We start from the raw sequence: 13914 nt of genomic DNA, 5'->3' as shown, positions 1-13914 counted from the left end.
TTATTAGAAAGACGCATCAAGATGATTGAGGAAAAGGTCAGGAAAATTGTGGAGAGGAATTTCTTTTTCCTGTCATGACAATGCACCTGCTCATTGTTTAAAGGGTAACATGGGCTGTCCTACTAAAATTGCCTTAGGAATCCTTACCCCATCCACCCTATACACTTTTTATTTGTTTGCAGTACTCAACGGAAAACACTTGAAAAGAACACAATGAGTCGCTGAGGTATGCCAAAACTGCTGTTAAAGGTTAAATGTAGGACCATCACCACCCTGTCAGTGAGTTGTGCTGTGGTGGCTTGCCTTTTAGTATGATGCTGAAAACGATGCCACTAGTGCTTTACATACCAGTAAAGTGACCGCAGCATTGACAGATTTCAGACTAAAACTAAGAAGAAAGACCTGGTTGTCTATTCTGAAATTTAGTTAATGAAACTCTATAGCTCATCTGAGAACATTGTTTGATATGGTGACAAAAGATAAGTCCTTACCTTACTGCATGGTGGCAAAATGGATTTGAGCATACTAATCAAGGATCATGAAGATATTGCAGGAGCAGGCAATGTTTTGTTCTGTGTACATGGGGGTCACTGTAAAACAATGGCAACTAACAAGAGATGTGAGACACTAGAAAACAAAGACAAGACCCTGGGCAACTAGATTCATTTGTTGAGATGGGGATGATTGAGGGAGGGTTGTGTCTTGAAGGGTGGGTATCAAGATTGAGTGTTGGGCACTTGAGTTTCAAATATCTATTAGGTCATTTAAGTGGAAAGGTTAGGTTGGCAGTAAGTACATGGATGTAGTATTTAGCAGGGAGGAGTCGTAGCTAGATATGTACATTTCACAGTTATCATAGACTAGAGGGCTTCAAAAATGTAATTTTCCCATAAACCCTTTGAAGCCGCCTTCATAGATATTATTTAGAGCTAACAGGCTGAAGAAAGAAATAGACAGGTCTGCTAGTTAGGCACCACCACCATCCTCCTGGACCGGGGGTTGATGCATCTCTTGTGCATGTCTCCCATCAATTTTCAATAGGTTCCTTTTGGAGACCTTTGGCCTAGAATCCAGGGGACTTCGTCTGCAAAAACGAAAGGGCTGTGACAGGCATGGGAAGCCGGTGTTTAATACAGGCAAAACAGGCACTCGCTTTCTTGGGATGAATTTTGGGGTTCTGAGAAACCCCCTTGGTATTAGCAGCAGCCCCCCAACATGCCTATAACTAAAGTGGAAGTGGAGAACATTTTTGTTGTTGTTGAGAGCTTAGGCCCTTTGGAAGGAACATTTTCAGGCAACATCACACACACACAACCAACCAAAAAACACATTGAGAAAGTTAATGGTTCCATGAAGCTTTGTTTTACAATTCTGTTTCACTCTGTTTCACAACTGATCTGAGAAGGAAGAAAAGGGAAAGAGGGAATAGGATAGGGGAAGTCTCTCTCTCTCTCTCTCTCTCTCTCTCTCTCTCTCTCTCTCTCACAAACACACACAGCAGAAGAAGAAAATACGTGTGTGGAGGTCAATTGCATCCTTATTACATACCCAGTACTATTGCTAGTCCTGTAGATGCACGAGCTCAATAAGTGATTCTCACAACTCTGTAAGATAGGAATCGCTGGCCACCATTTCCAGACGAGGAAGCTGAGGCTCAAAGAGTACATGTCACTTGTTCTAATACTCCTATCTAGTTGCCGGTGGCAGAGCCTGTGCTCCCTGCCCTGGGGTAGAGGTTGCTAAGTGGGAAAGAGGCCACATCTGGAGCTCTAGCCTCCACAGTATTTATTACCTGTTTGAAATGCTGATACGCCCTTGTTCCCAGCTTGTGAAGAGCTTTCATCTTTAAACCTTGAAAGTTTTCTTTTTGTTTCCCTTCCCTAAATGGGGCAACAATCATTTCCCACCAAGCTGTGAATTTCTCGGCCCTGAGGAGAATAAGTAGAGTCACCCCAGGTTTAGAAAAGCCCAGCCAAGGTCCCCATCCCAACCCCCCTCTCCCCAAGAGTAAAGGTTCAGTTTCTGGTTAAAATGCAGGCATCCTTGAAAGGGATGACCCAATTCCGGCAGGCCTCTGCAGTCCTGAGATAGAGGAGGTTTCTGATTTTTTTCCAGGCCAGGTGTGGATGAAGATGAGTCAGGACCATACGAACCTTGAGAAGCAGAGTGGATCCTGCACGAATGAACCCAAGAGACTGCGCCCCATTTGCTGCGCCCCATTCATCCTCCACCAGTTGGATCGCATGCACTTTAAAAGGAGGAGGTCCAGCAACAAGGGACCGATGCCACAGTTTACAGACTGTGTGACTATTGGACTAGTGGCTGGCAAACTGAGTCGGACCAGGATGCGCATCAGGAGTAAAGCAGAACTCTGCATGTCTGGGTATGTTGGACCTCAAGGATTGCCTGCTACCTTCGTCATGTGGGGCCAATCATATGCATTCAAGGAAAAGTTGGACTTCCAAGGAAATCCAGTGGTCGCATATAGATGTTGTTAGCTGCATCTAGCCGGCATCTCCTCATGGGAAGCTGACACACAATGGAGTGAACGTTGCCTGGTCCTGCGTCAGCCAGAGTTCGTTGCTGGGGCTGCGGTATCCATTTCTGTTGACTCTGCTCTGGCAAACCGGAGGTCCTTTTCTAAGGATTGGTCTTTCCTGGGGATGTGCCAGAGTGGGAGAGTTGAAGTCTTTCCATGCTTGCTCTTCAGGGACGTTTGGGTTGTGTTTCTTCTGACAAGGGTTGGTTTGTTCTTCTGACAGTGCGTGGGATAGCAAATACTCTTCACTAACAAACAGTTCCACTGGATCAGTTCCCCTGCCTTCCCTTTTGATTCTCCTGCTCTTGCATGCCCATAAGGTGAGGAAGTTTATTGTGCCAACCTGGCCGAGAAACAAGATGTGGGGTTAATTGAAGGGCAGAGGGATAAATGTTTTGGTGAGCTTTGCCTTTCTAGTTCTCGGGTCTCTTGCTTTCTGATGCTCGGACCAGGGTGCAGCTGCCTTAGCCAGTTCCCTGCTTCAGCTGGCAAGGCTCACTTCCTGCAAGACATCCCTGAGGAGAAGCCAGATGGACCTACCCCAAGCAGCCCTGGATGCTGGAGCACCCATGTGGAGACCCCAGCCAGCGCTGAGATGCTTACACATTCACTGACTCGGCTTTCCTCCTGCAGTCGGCGTCACTACATGTGTTTTGTGAGATGGAGGAAGACTTTGTGGATTGGTGTCAGACATATGGGCTAATGTTGGACTTTTGGGTTTGGGCAGCACTTGGTTGGGATGTGTTCTTGATGTGCACTTAAACTTTATATAAAACTCTCTTATACAGGAGTTTCTGTAGATTTGTTTCTCTAATGTACCCACACTAACACAAAGTGATTGAACAGAACATAACTTGGGTCAGATGGACTTTGGTCATCCAAGTGACATTTTTGCATTTAACACTTTAAAGAGGTCTTTTGCACCAGATTTGCCCAATGTCATGCAATGCTTGATTTCTTTACGGCTGCTTCCATAAAAGTCCATTGTGGATACACGTCAAATGAAATCTTTTCACAATGCCAGTTTCTTCATTTATCATGATGTTGTTATAGAATATTCTAAGATCTTGATAGCCTTATTTGCTTCCCAAATTGTTAGAGTAAGACAGTGGGTCTTATATATTCCTCGCTGCCAAGGAAATGCCCGATGTTCACAGTTGAACTTCCTGCCCCCTCCTCATACTCCCATTGCCCTTTGTCTGCACTTCTAGTCGAGTGCTTCTCAGTGTCTCCCTTAGTTGTGCAATGTATATGTGCATCTGTCTCTTCTTCCAGATCATGAGCTCTTGGGGGGCAGAAGCTGCTGCTCATTCATCTCTATCCCCCATGGAATGTGCACAAGGCCCAGCCCATAAGCATTCAATAACCACTTGAATTGAATTATTCCTCTCTTCCACTGTTGGGATTTGCACTCGTACATGTAGTCCATTTGCCCTCTAAGAATCTCCTGCCAAGATTCAACAGTAAAGATGTACACGTACAAAAAGACATGTTTTATTTAGCAGTCGATGGTTTGGGGATTGTTCTATTAAAACAAAAACAGGAGGAAGACCCTTGACAAGATGGATTGGCGCAGTGGCTCCAACCATGGGCGCAAGCATAAGAATAATGGTGAGGACGGTGCAGGACCAGGCAGCATTTCCTTCTGTTGTACAGGGGGTCTCTGGGCATCACAACTGACTCGATGGCACCCAACAGCGACCTTTTAAATGAGCCAAAGTGAAACGTGGACACATTTTCCTAGAGCTTTCCAGCCAGGCAGCAAAGGTTATCAGTTAATTAAGAGGAGCGTTGTCGATCCGCATCAAGTATCTGTCAGTGGGCCCAACAAAAAGCGTGGGAGCATTGTGTGGTAGTGAAAACTTGCTTGAAGGTTCCTTGGATCCATTCTGGTATGCCATGTTTTCAAGATAGGTGTTGAAGGCAGAGTCAAACTAACTGCTAGTCACAGTGCCCTAGAATTGGCGTTACATGATAGCATTAGTGAGCACCTTGGTGAACCAAGTGACTCCCAGGGCTTCCCTGGGAGCTACTTGAAAAGTCACGAAGTCAACAGGAGTTCTCATCACAGAGCTGCATTCTCCACATCCCATGCCCTGGAACTGGCCTCGCCAACACTTTGAAGCGACTACATTCTAACCAACAGGTTGCATTTATCTTCCATTTCTGATGGTGTCAATCGCCAACAAAACATCTTTATAGACTGACACATTTAGGTGTATGGAGTCCAGATTCTCCCGGACTGTTCTGAGAGAAAACAGAGCACAGAAAGAAGAGACTTAGCCTCAGTTGTTCCCAGGGCAACCATGTACTCAGGGAGGCAAGAGTGAGTAGTTACTGTGCATCTGTGATGTACTTGGCGTTGGTTTACCAGTTGCTATCAAGTGGACTTGGACTCATGGTGAGCCCATGTGTGGTGTGTCAGGGCACAACCGCACTCTTCAGCATAATCATTGGCTGATTTTTCAGCCATAGATCTTCAGGCCTTTCTTGTGAGATGTATTTGGGTTTATTTGAATTGTTAACCTTACAGCCAAGTAAGTATGTTGTTCATCATTTGCGATACCCAGGGTCGCCTGCTCCTGGGCTAGTGGTAACCCACACTTGTACCAGGTCTTGTGGTGCTTAGTACTCTGGGGGATCTTTGATAAAAGTGGCGAAGGGGCAGTAAAGAAGTAATTACCTAAGTCATGAACTAATTACAAGCATGATGAAAGCACTGATGGAGATATATGGAGTGCTAAAAGACCTTGGAAGATGATCATTCATTTCGCCCAGTGCAGAGGGCTGGGGCAAGCTTCTCAGAGGGAATGTGTTTTCAACAGAGCTCCGTAGCCTGATTTTCGTGATGTAGCGGGTTACCTGTTGGCCTGCTAACCATAAACAGAGTTCTGAAAGACGAGTTAAAACAAGCTAGGTAAAATATATGTGCATATGTTAGACGGGCAATATTTAGGGAAAGGGGACAGCATTTTCCACAGCACTGCTGTCGACGAGAGCACGAGACATATAAAGATCTGAAAGACGGTCAGTATGTTTGGAGCATGGGGGTAAGGTAGGATGGCAGGAGTTGCAGGTGAATTTGAATAAAGAAGTAAACACATGGGGAGGCCTCATCCCAAGGACAACTTTATTTGGGAAAGATAAAGGAGGAAGACCTAAGAAATGAATGGGCTTTAAAATATTATTCCATAATAAAAGAGAACAGACTACTGAGACATACTACAACTTCCAAAGTATTATGAAAGAAGATAATATGAAATATCAACAAAAGAAGCCACTTAGAAAAGACTGCGTATTGGCAGATTCCATTTATATGAAATGTCCAAAAAAGACAAACCTGTAGATAAGACGTAGATCATTGCAAGAGGAAGCGAGGAAGGGACTAGACTGGGACAGCCAATGTGCTTAAGAGGTCTTTTGGGAAAGTGATGGGACTGTTTTACAACTGAATTGTGGTGATGGTTGGACAACTCAGTCAACATACTCAAAGCCATTGAAATGCACACTTAAAACGAAATGAGGCGAAGTGAGTTTTCTGTTCATTACTTGTTATTGAAATCAGGGAAGGCTCTGCTCTCTCCTGCAGCCTAAACCACCACAATGGCTATGCAGGTTTCAGAACTCACTCCTCGTCTCTGTAGGTCGAGCAGGCTGGGAGCAAAGTTACTGCTCTTCTTGGGGCCTTTAGTTCCTTGCAGAGAGTGGGCACAAAGGGACCACACCTTTAAAGCTATGAATTGGGCACCCAGTGGGAGTGGTCACTTACTCAAGGGACAGCTGTTGTCCATGACCTGTCATTAGAAGAGAGTTACTAGAACCTGTGAACACCTCGGCTTTCTATAAGGCACTATCTTGTCTTGGTTCCTGGCCAGAGAGCCCAGGGAAGCTGGGCCGTGATAAGACTTCGGCACTAACTGCCCATCCAGATGTTAAGGGGACCGTGCCATCATTTATGAGCCTCCCTGGTCCCCTGGCCTCGTCAGCAGGCAGCCTCCATCTGTTAAGTCCCAGCCGCTTTCATGGTAATAGTCACCTAATTGGGGAATTGAGAGGGAAATCAGGGGGAAATCTGTGGCTCATTCACTTTCATGTACCCCAGTGAGAGACAAAAGATCATAACTGATTTCCTGCTCTTCCCAAGGGAACAGTTTGTAATCGGTTAAAGCAATCAAGCAGCAAAATGAATTGGCTCTGCGACCCAACAGCCCTGGGGGAAGTGCTCTGAAAGGCCACCAAGTTGTTGTATTGTATAATTAAAGCCAACACTTTGATCAATTTGATGAGGGCAGTGTTCTCTGTGGCTGGTTCTCTCCGGGAACCAGCTCTCTCTCTCTCTCCCCGCTGGCTGGGCTGGCTCCAGAGCAGACATTCAGGTTGACCCGGGAGGCTTGCTCTGGCCTTGCTTTCTCAGCCATGTTTTCCCTGGAAATCCTACAGCATCCGGGATGACGTGGAAGGAAGCAACAGAAAAGCAAGGGTGGGAGGGGGGATGGGTTCAGCTGAGTGAGTTTCTGAATGACAGGTGCTCTTTCACGCGCTGAGTCAATCGGTTAGGTAGGGCGAGACGTCCCTGGTGCCTTTTGATGAAGTCACTGTTGGCTTGCAGAAACAGACCCTGTGTTCCTCTGCAGTGCTCAGTTGGACAAGGCCACCATGTGCTGCGGGTGGAAGGCCACACGAAGAGTCTCTGCCCTGCCACCGCGGTGCTCACTCTCTGTGGCACTTTGGTTTGAAAGCCTCCACCTGCAGGTGCTGTTCTCTCCTGTGCAATGAGCCAAATGGCACCTTTTGTGTTTCCCGGCACCCCCTGAGAAGGAGGCCAAAGGAAGAGAGAGACCTCATTGTCAACCTTCTATGAAATGAAAAACACACCCTTGACTTGACTCCAGCTCATTGCCCCACTATCCTCACTGCCCTCAAGGCCCTGTGACTCCTCACCACCCTATAGGAGAGGATGGACCAGCCCCTGTGGGTTTCTGAGAGGGGAACTCTTTGTGGGAGCAGAAAGCCTCATCTTCCTCCCTCAGAGAAAGATAGTTTCTTTCTCTCCCTCTACTGGTGGTTTTAAATTGCCGACCTTGTGGTGAGCCACGCTGAACCCACTGTGGCTTGGGGCAGGTTATGAAGCCCTCGGGTCTGGCTTCCTCATTTGTAGTGTGGAAACGATGGCACTTCACATGATGATACTGAGAAGTAAAGGAAAGACTACCCATGAGAGACACACACATGGGCCTTGTACATCAGGGATGGAGAAACGATACTCGATTCTGCCTTCCTTATCCCACAGAAGCGGCCCTGACTCTCAACCCGCCCTCCATTTAGTTTCCAAAGCGACTCTAATATTCTAGATAGTTAGAAGATTGCAGAACCTATTTTAGGTGGTGAAATCACTATTGATGGGGAGGAAGGGGGAAAATGAGCAACTGATATTAAGGGCTAAAGTAGAAGGCAATTTTTTAAAGAATGATGAGGGCAACAAATGCACATATGTGCTTGACACAATGGATGGATGTATGGATTGTGATAAGAATTGTACGAGCCCCCAAAAGATAATTTAAAAAAAAATCACTATTGAAATGTCATAGTTTGGAAATCTCAAAAGATCTTGCGTTGAATCCCCACCAGTGAAATATAAATTATGAACACATGCAGCCGAGTCTACCACTTGGTAGCTGTGTGGCCTTGGACAGACCACTCCACCTCTCAGCCTCAATTCCTTAATCTCTAAGATGGAAGCGATATGATTCAATGCTACGCTGTATTGCATAGGGTGGTTAGGAGGGTTGAATGAAATATGGAAAAATAGAATGCTTGCTCTTTCCTGTGGCATCCACTTAGTAGATGTTTACTGAATAGCAGCTAGTGTGGACATACAGAGAAGAAATGCAGAAAGAAACATTAAGCCCTTGTCTTTTCTAACAGGTTGAGTTGGCATCACCTAATGTTGTTAGATGCTGTTAGATGGGTTTCCAACTCCAATTGCCCGGTCCTGCACGCTCCTCATAATCATTGGCGTGTTTGAGCCACTGTGTTAAATCATCTCCTTGAGGATCTCTTTCTCCCTGCCCCTCTACCTGGTGGCATAGTGGTTATGCATTGGGCTGTGATCTTCAAGGTCAGCTGTTCAAAACCTCCAGTTGCTCCTTGGAAGAAAGAAAGGACTTTCTATTCCCATAAAGAGTTACAGTCTCGGGGCTGCTATGAACTGTTAGTCGACTCAACGACAGTGGGTTTGTTTGTTTGCTTGTTTTCAGTCTACTTTACCAAGCATGATGTCCTTTTTGAGGGACTGGTCCCTACTGATAATATCCCCAAAGTACATGAGACAGAGGCTTACATTTTAGTGGCATTCTGTCTTCTGGTGGCCCACATTGTATTGAGTGTTCAATATGCCATCACCATCATTGAAAGACATCCATTCTCAGGTCTTCTTTATTTATTGTCCAGCTTTCTCGTGCACATCAGTTGAGTGAAAATGCAGAGGTTTAGGTCAGGCTCACCTGAGTCCTCAAAGTGACATCTTGGCCATGGACCACTTCTAAGAGATTTTGAGCAGCAGATTTTCTCACTACAGCACAGAGCTTCATCTCGTGACGGCTGCTTCCATGGGCATGTGCTTCCATCTTTTCTCCATTTCTCCTGGGGTTGCTTATTGTTCCAGTTATGAGGACTGTAATCCATAGTGAAGGCAACAGTAGATTCTTTGTACGTCAGGAAAGAAAACAAGAATATTTTGAAGCGTATTATTACACTTTTGGACTTGCTATCAGGAAGAATAGGCATGTCCTCCCACCTTATACTTGATGGCATTAGAGCTGACTTACGCTGTTTGCTGGTGTCCAATTTGGAGACATTGAGGCCACGGATGCTACTATAAACAGGTGGCAAGCACGAGTCTAAAGCTATCGATTACCACCCCGCTTACTCTGCCTCCCTATACCCAGGGAACAAAGGTTGAAAGTGAATTCTTATCACTTAATTCACATAAAAAATCTTGACAAGTGTTATGGATTGAATTATGTTCCTCTGAATATGTATGAAAGCCCTTCTGCCTACACTTATGGCCCTGATCCTGTTTGAAAATAGGGGCTTTCCTTCATTATATTAATGGTATCATACCACAGTAGAATGGGTCCTAAACCTAATCCCTTCTGCATTATAAAATGAGCAAAACACACACACACACACACACACACACACACACGGAAGATAGATACCTAGGAGTGTCGTGGAATGCCATGGAATTCCCAGGACTACTGAAAAGGAAGGCCTCCCTCTGTGTCCAGAGCAGTGGTTCTCAACCTGTGGGTGGCGACCCCTTTGGGGGTCGAACGACCCTTTCACAGGGGTCTCCGGATTTCTAACAGTAGCAAAATGAGAGTGATGAAGTAGCAATGAAAATAGTTTGATGGTTGGGTCACAACAACATGAGGAACTGTATGAAAGGGCCACGGCATTGGGAAGGTTGAGAACCACTGGTCTAGAGCTATACCCGGAACTGTGAGAAAATAAAGCCCGACTTCTGATATTTGTGTTACAGTTACACTAGCAAGCGAAGGCAACACGTTTCCTGCCCCTGTGGGGCGTGTGTAATGAAATTGAATTTAAGCACTTTTCGTTTTTTCAGGTCTTCTCTATGTGCTTGGCTGAAGGAGCCCCAGAACGACAACAAAAGCTCCAAAAAGGCCGGGCAACCCGTTCCCATCATGATTACAGCCCAGGAAACCCTGTGGATGCTTCTCTGTCGCACAGGGTCACTGTGAGTTGAAACCCATGTGAGGACACACAACAGTCACACATACTGTACTGGATGCTTTGGGGAGCTCCTTTGATGAGGGGCTAGGACAGTGAGCCTCTTAACATGAGCCTTCCAACTCTGACATTCTGAATTTGTGGGAATGTGTCTGGGTTTTTCAAGGATTTTGCCTTAGTAAAGCTACAAAGTACCATTATTTGCCAAATCACTTGGAATAATGGCCTCGCCCTGGATGGCTCCTTCTTAGCTAATTGGGCTGAAACCCAGAGTTCGTTAGTGAGCTGGCTGAGTGCCAGGTTGCAGTCAGGTGTCTGCAGAGTCTGGGCACCCGGGTTCTTCTTTCAAAGGCCAGAAGAAGGCCCCTGGGTGTCTGTCGTGTTTTTGAGAGCATTTGCCTAGGTTGGGCCCTACTTCACCCTCACTGGAAAATACGGAGGGTTTTTTTTAAAAAAATGAAAGTGCATTGACTCCAAAATACATATCCTTTCTTTCTATTGTGATTTTGTTTCTTTTCACGTGTTCATTCTGAATGTTTGTCTTCATTTGCTTCCTATTTGGATCTGAAGGGCCCTGGGTGCGGCGTGGTTCAAGGGCTCCGCTGCTAACCAGGATGAGGCAGTTTCCACGCACCTGCTGCACCTTGGGAGCAGGTTGAGGCAGTCTGCTTCCCTAAAGATTGACAGCCTTGGACCCAAAGAGGAGGCAGTTCTGCCCTTCGCTACGCAGGGTCCCGTGAGTCAGAATCGAATCGGCAGAGGAGTACTTTAATCAGAGGCACACAAACCAAGAGTATTTGATAAAGTTTTGCTTTGGGCTTCTTTCAGGGAGACAACTTGCTTCACTCGAGTCCCAACTGTGGACCGTTTTGCATTTCCAAGTTGGTTTATCATATTCGTTGTCTGGTTAATGTGTAGTTTAGTGTTTCAAAGGACAACTTGAGGTTCTATTTACTTTCCTTCATTCAAATGCTACACAATTTCTAGGAACCAGAAGTGCTGTAAGGGAAGGTTAGGTTGGTTCAGTGAGGGGTCCCTGGATACTTAAGCAGGATTTCTGGATCTTGTAAGTGGGAACAACATTCCCCACATACCACTGATAAACAAGCATCTCCCAATATGCATCTGAATCCCTGCCCCTGGGGGTCATTTGGATAAACACCTACTTGAGTGTAGGGATGGGGGAGCAGGCTTCCCTGTGCCTGAACAAATTGGACTAGGGAAACTTTCCTTGTGCTCCTGGAATCTGGCTGCCCACTTGAGCTAGCTTTGGTTGGATTCTAGGAATCTCGAGGAAGTTTAGGACAGGACATAGGAATCATGAAGCAGGAAGACAGCTGCTTTCTCGTTTTCTCTTTGGCTCTCTTCCCTGCTTCTTCCAGTGAGTAGAGCTTTCTAGGCGTTCTCCCCTGGCCAATATAAAATATCCCCAGATGTTAGAAGGCTGTGTGCTATTTGGTGAAAGGAAATGATTTCAGAAAGCCAATTGGTGACATTGCCTTTTTTAAAGCAAGAAAACCGAGGGAGCCGCAGGGAGGAATCCAGTGATCTCTGCTCACCCTTCCAGCTCTGACTTCCTAGCCAGTCTGCATGCATCTGGGATTCCCTTAGGAGGGAGCTCAGTCATCAGGTCTCATGTTTTTGCCAGGTGCAATTCTACTTGTTGGTTAGACGACTTGAATGACCCTGGGGCTAGGGAAGTCCTTATAAGTGAAGTGCTCCTCTGCACGGAGGATGGCAAGTGTGCGGCCCATGAAGGCACTGCAGCCCTCTGAGATCCAGCACCTCGGCAAACATCCACAAGCACTGGGCACCAATACATACACTGGAAAGATTCAATGCAATCCACAGTAATGTGTGTGTGTGAAAGAGAGAGAGCGATTGATTTGAGTGGAAGTTTATAAATTGGTAATAGGTTTTCCATTCAACAGTTCTTACACATTTTGTTTCTTTGTGACATTAATTGCAATCCCCACAATGTAAAGACATTCTTTCCACTTCCTCCCTGTGTTTACCATTTCCACTCATCCTTCTTTCCTAGCCCTTCCTGCCCTGTGAGCTTTATTCCTAGGCAAAGGCTGCCCTTTTGATCTCCTTTGTTTGATTGCTCTCGGGATTGCACACTGCCCTTGTAGGCCTATCTACCCCATTGGTTGAAAGTTAAGCCACAGGGGGTCATGATAATAATATTTTACTAAGAAATTCATAGAGCAACCAGGCGATATCTGACTTCTTATAAGACAGGCTGGCCAGCTTTGCCCAGTATCTGTGAGCCTGACCCAGTCCCTTGTGCACCGAGAGCACTTAATTTTGGCATTTAAAGAATGTTAAAGTTAGTGGTCTTCTGAGCCACATGTTCTAACCTCTAATCTAAGTTCAAGAGCACAAGGAATGAACTGTGTGCTCGAAACTGTCCTGAAACTGACATAAATCCAGTTGTGAGAAGTTGTTCCCAGCCAAACCTGAGTCACGTTGTGCCACTTGAGGAGGCGACAACAATCATGAACTGCCAGGTGTCTCCTTGCTAGATTTGGAAACCTGAAGCAGTTTACTGGTCTCTAATGCACCAAGAGAACTAATGAAGGAGCTGATGTCATAGTGGTTCCTCATTGGGCTGCTAACTGCAAGGTCAGTAGTTTAAGCCCACCAGCCACTCCAAGGGAGAAACCAGTCTTAGAAACCAACAGAGGCAGTTCTACTCCATACCATGGGTTGCTATGAGTCAGAATCAACTCAGTGGCAGTGAGTTGATTTTTGTTTGGGTCACCTAATGTGCTCATTCCAGGCCTCTCCTGAACAGCCCGGGTGTGCACTGCACTGGAGGAAAGCCCGTGAGTAAACACAATAAGGAAGCTACAATGATGGTTGTGGATGTGCCAGAGAGCCAGTCTGGGGAGAGGGCCTGGTGCACACTCCAGAGAAGATCATGAATAAACAAGAGTGCCATTATCACTTGAAAAATGATCGGTATGAACAAGAAAAGGACAGCGCGGACTCTCCAGGTTTCTCTGGGTGGTGTACGAAAGGAAGCATCCACATGGAGCAGAGACCATTCCCACAGGGCTCACAGATGATGCTTGTGATTATGGGATTAGGGAGGTGAACAAGTTATAATTCAGGTGAGACGGGCCGAGCATGCAGTTAGTCGTTCAGTCAGGACGGTTTCTCTGGCGCAACTACAGGCAGGCCTCTCTCTGGTCATCAGCCTCTTGGCCTAATACACGATGCCACCAGGGAAAACGCTCAAAATACACAGTGGCTACAGCAATGGAATTGAGCATGCCCATCATGGTGGCGATGATGCGAGGCCTGGCAGTGTTTTGTTCTTTGATACATGGGCTTGCTATGACTCTAAGCAGATTTCCCAGAATCTAACAAAAGTAACAACATTTACTTGGTTGTTTGTTTTTTTTCCCTGTCCTACCATGGCACTTAAAAAAAAACTTTTCATCATAAACTAGGTGAAGGTTTACAGAGAATATCATAGTTCTTTCATTATTTTTTAATTCAGAGTATGAGGCAATTCTTTATTTCTAAGTGCAGTTTGCAAATCCTAGTTTTGCATTCAACAATCCATAGACATTTTATTTCAACTCATCCACTGCCATGTATCATAATTT

This window comes from Echinops telfairi, unplaced genomic scaffold, assembly GCF_000313985.2.
Source record: "Echinops telfairi isolate 266 unplaced genomic scaffold, ASM31398v2 ScPeMD7_20;HRSCAF=75, whole genome shotgun sequence".
Taxonomy (NCBI): domain Eukaryota; kingdom Metazoa; phylum Chordata; class Mammalia; order Afrosoricida; family Tenrecidae; genus Echinops; species Echinops telfairi.
The sequence above is the reverse complement of the archived record's forward strand: the minus strand, read 5'-3'. Positions refer to the sequence as shown.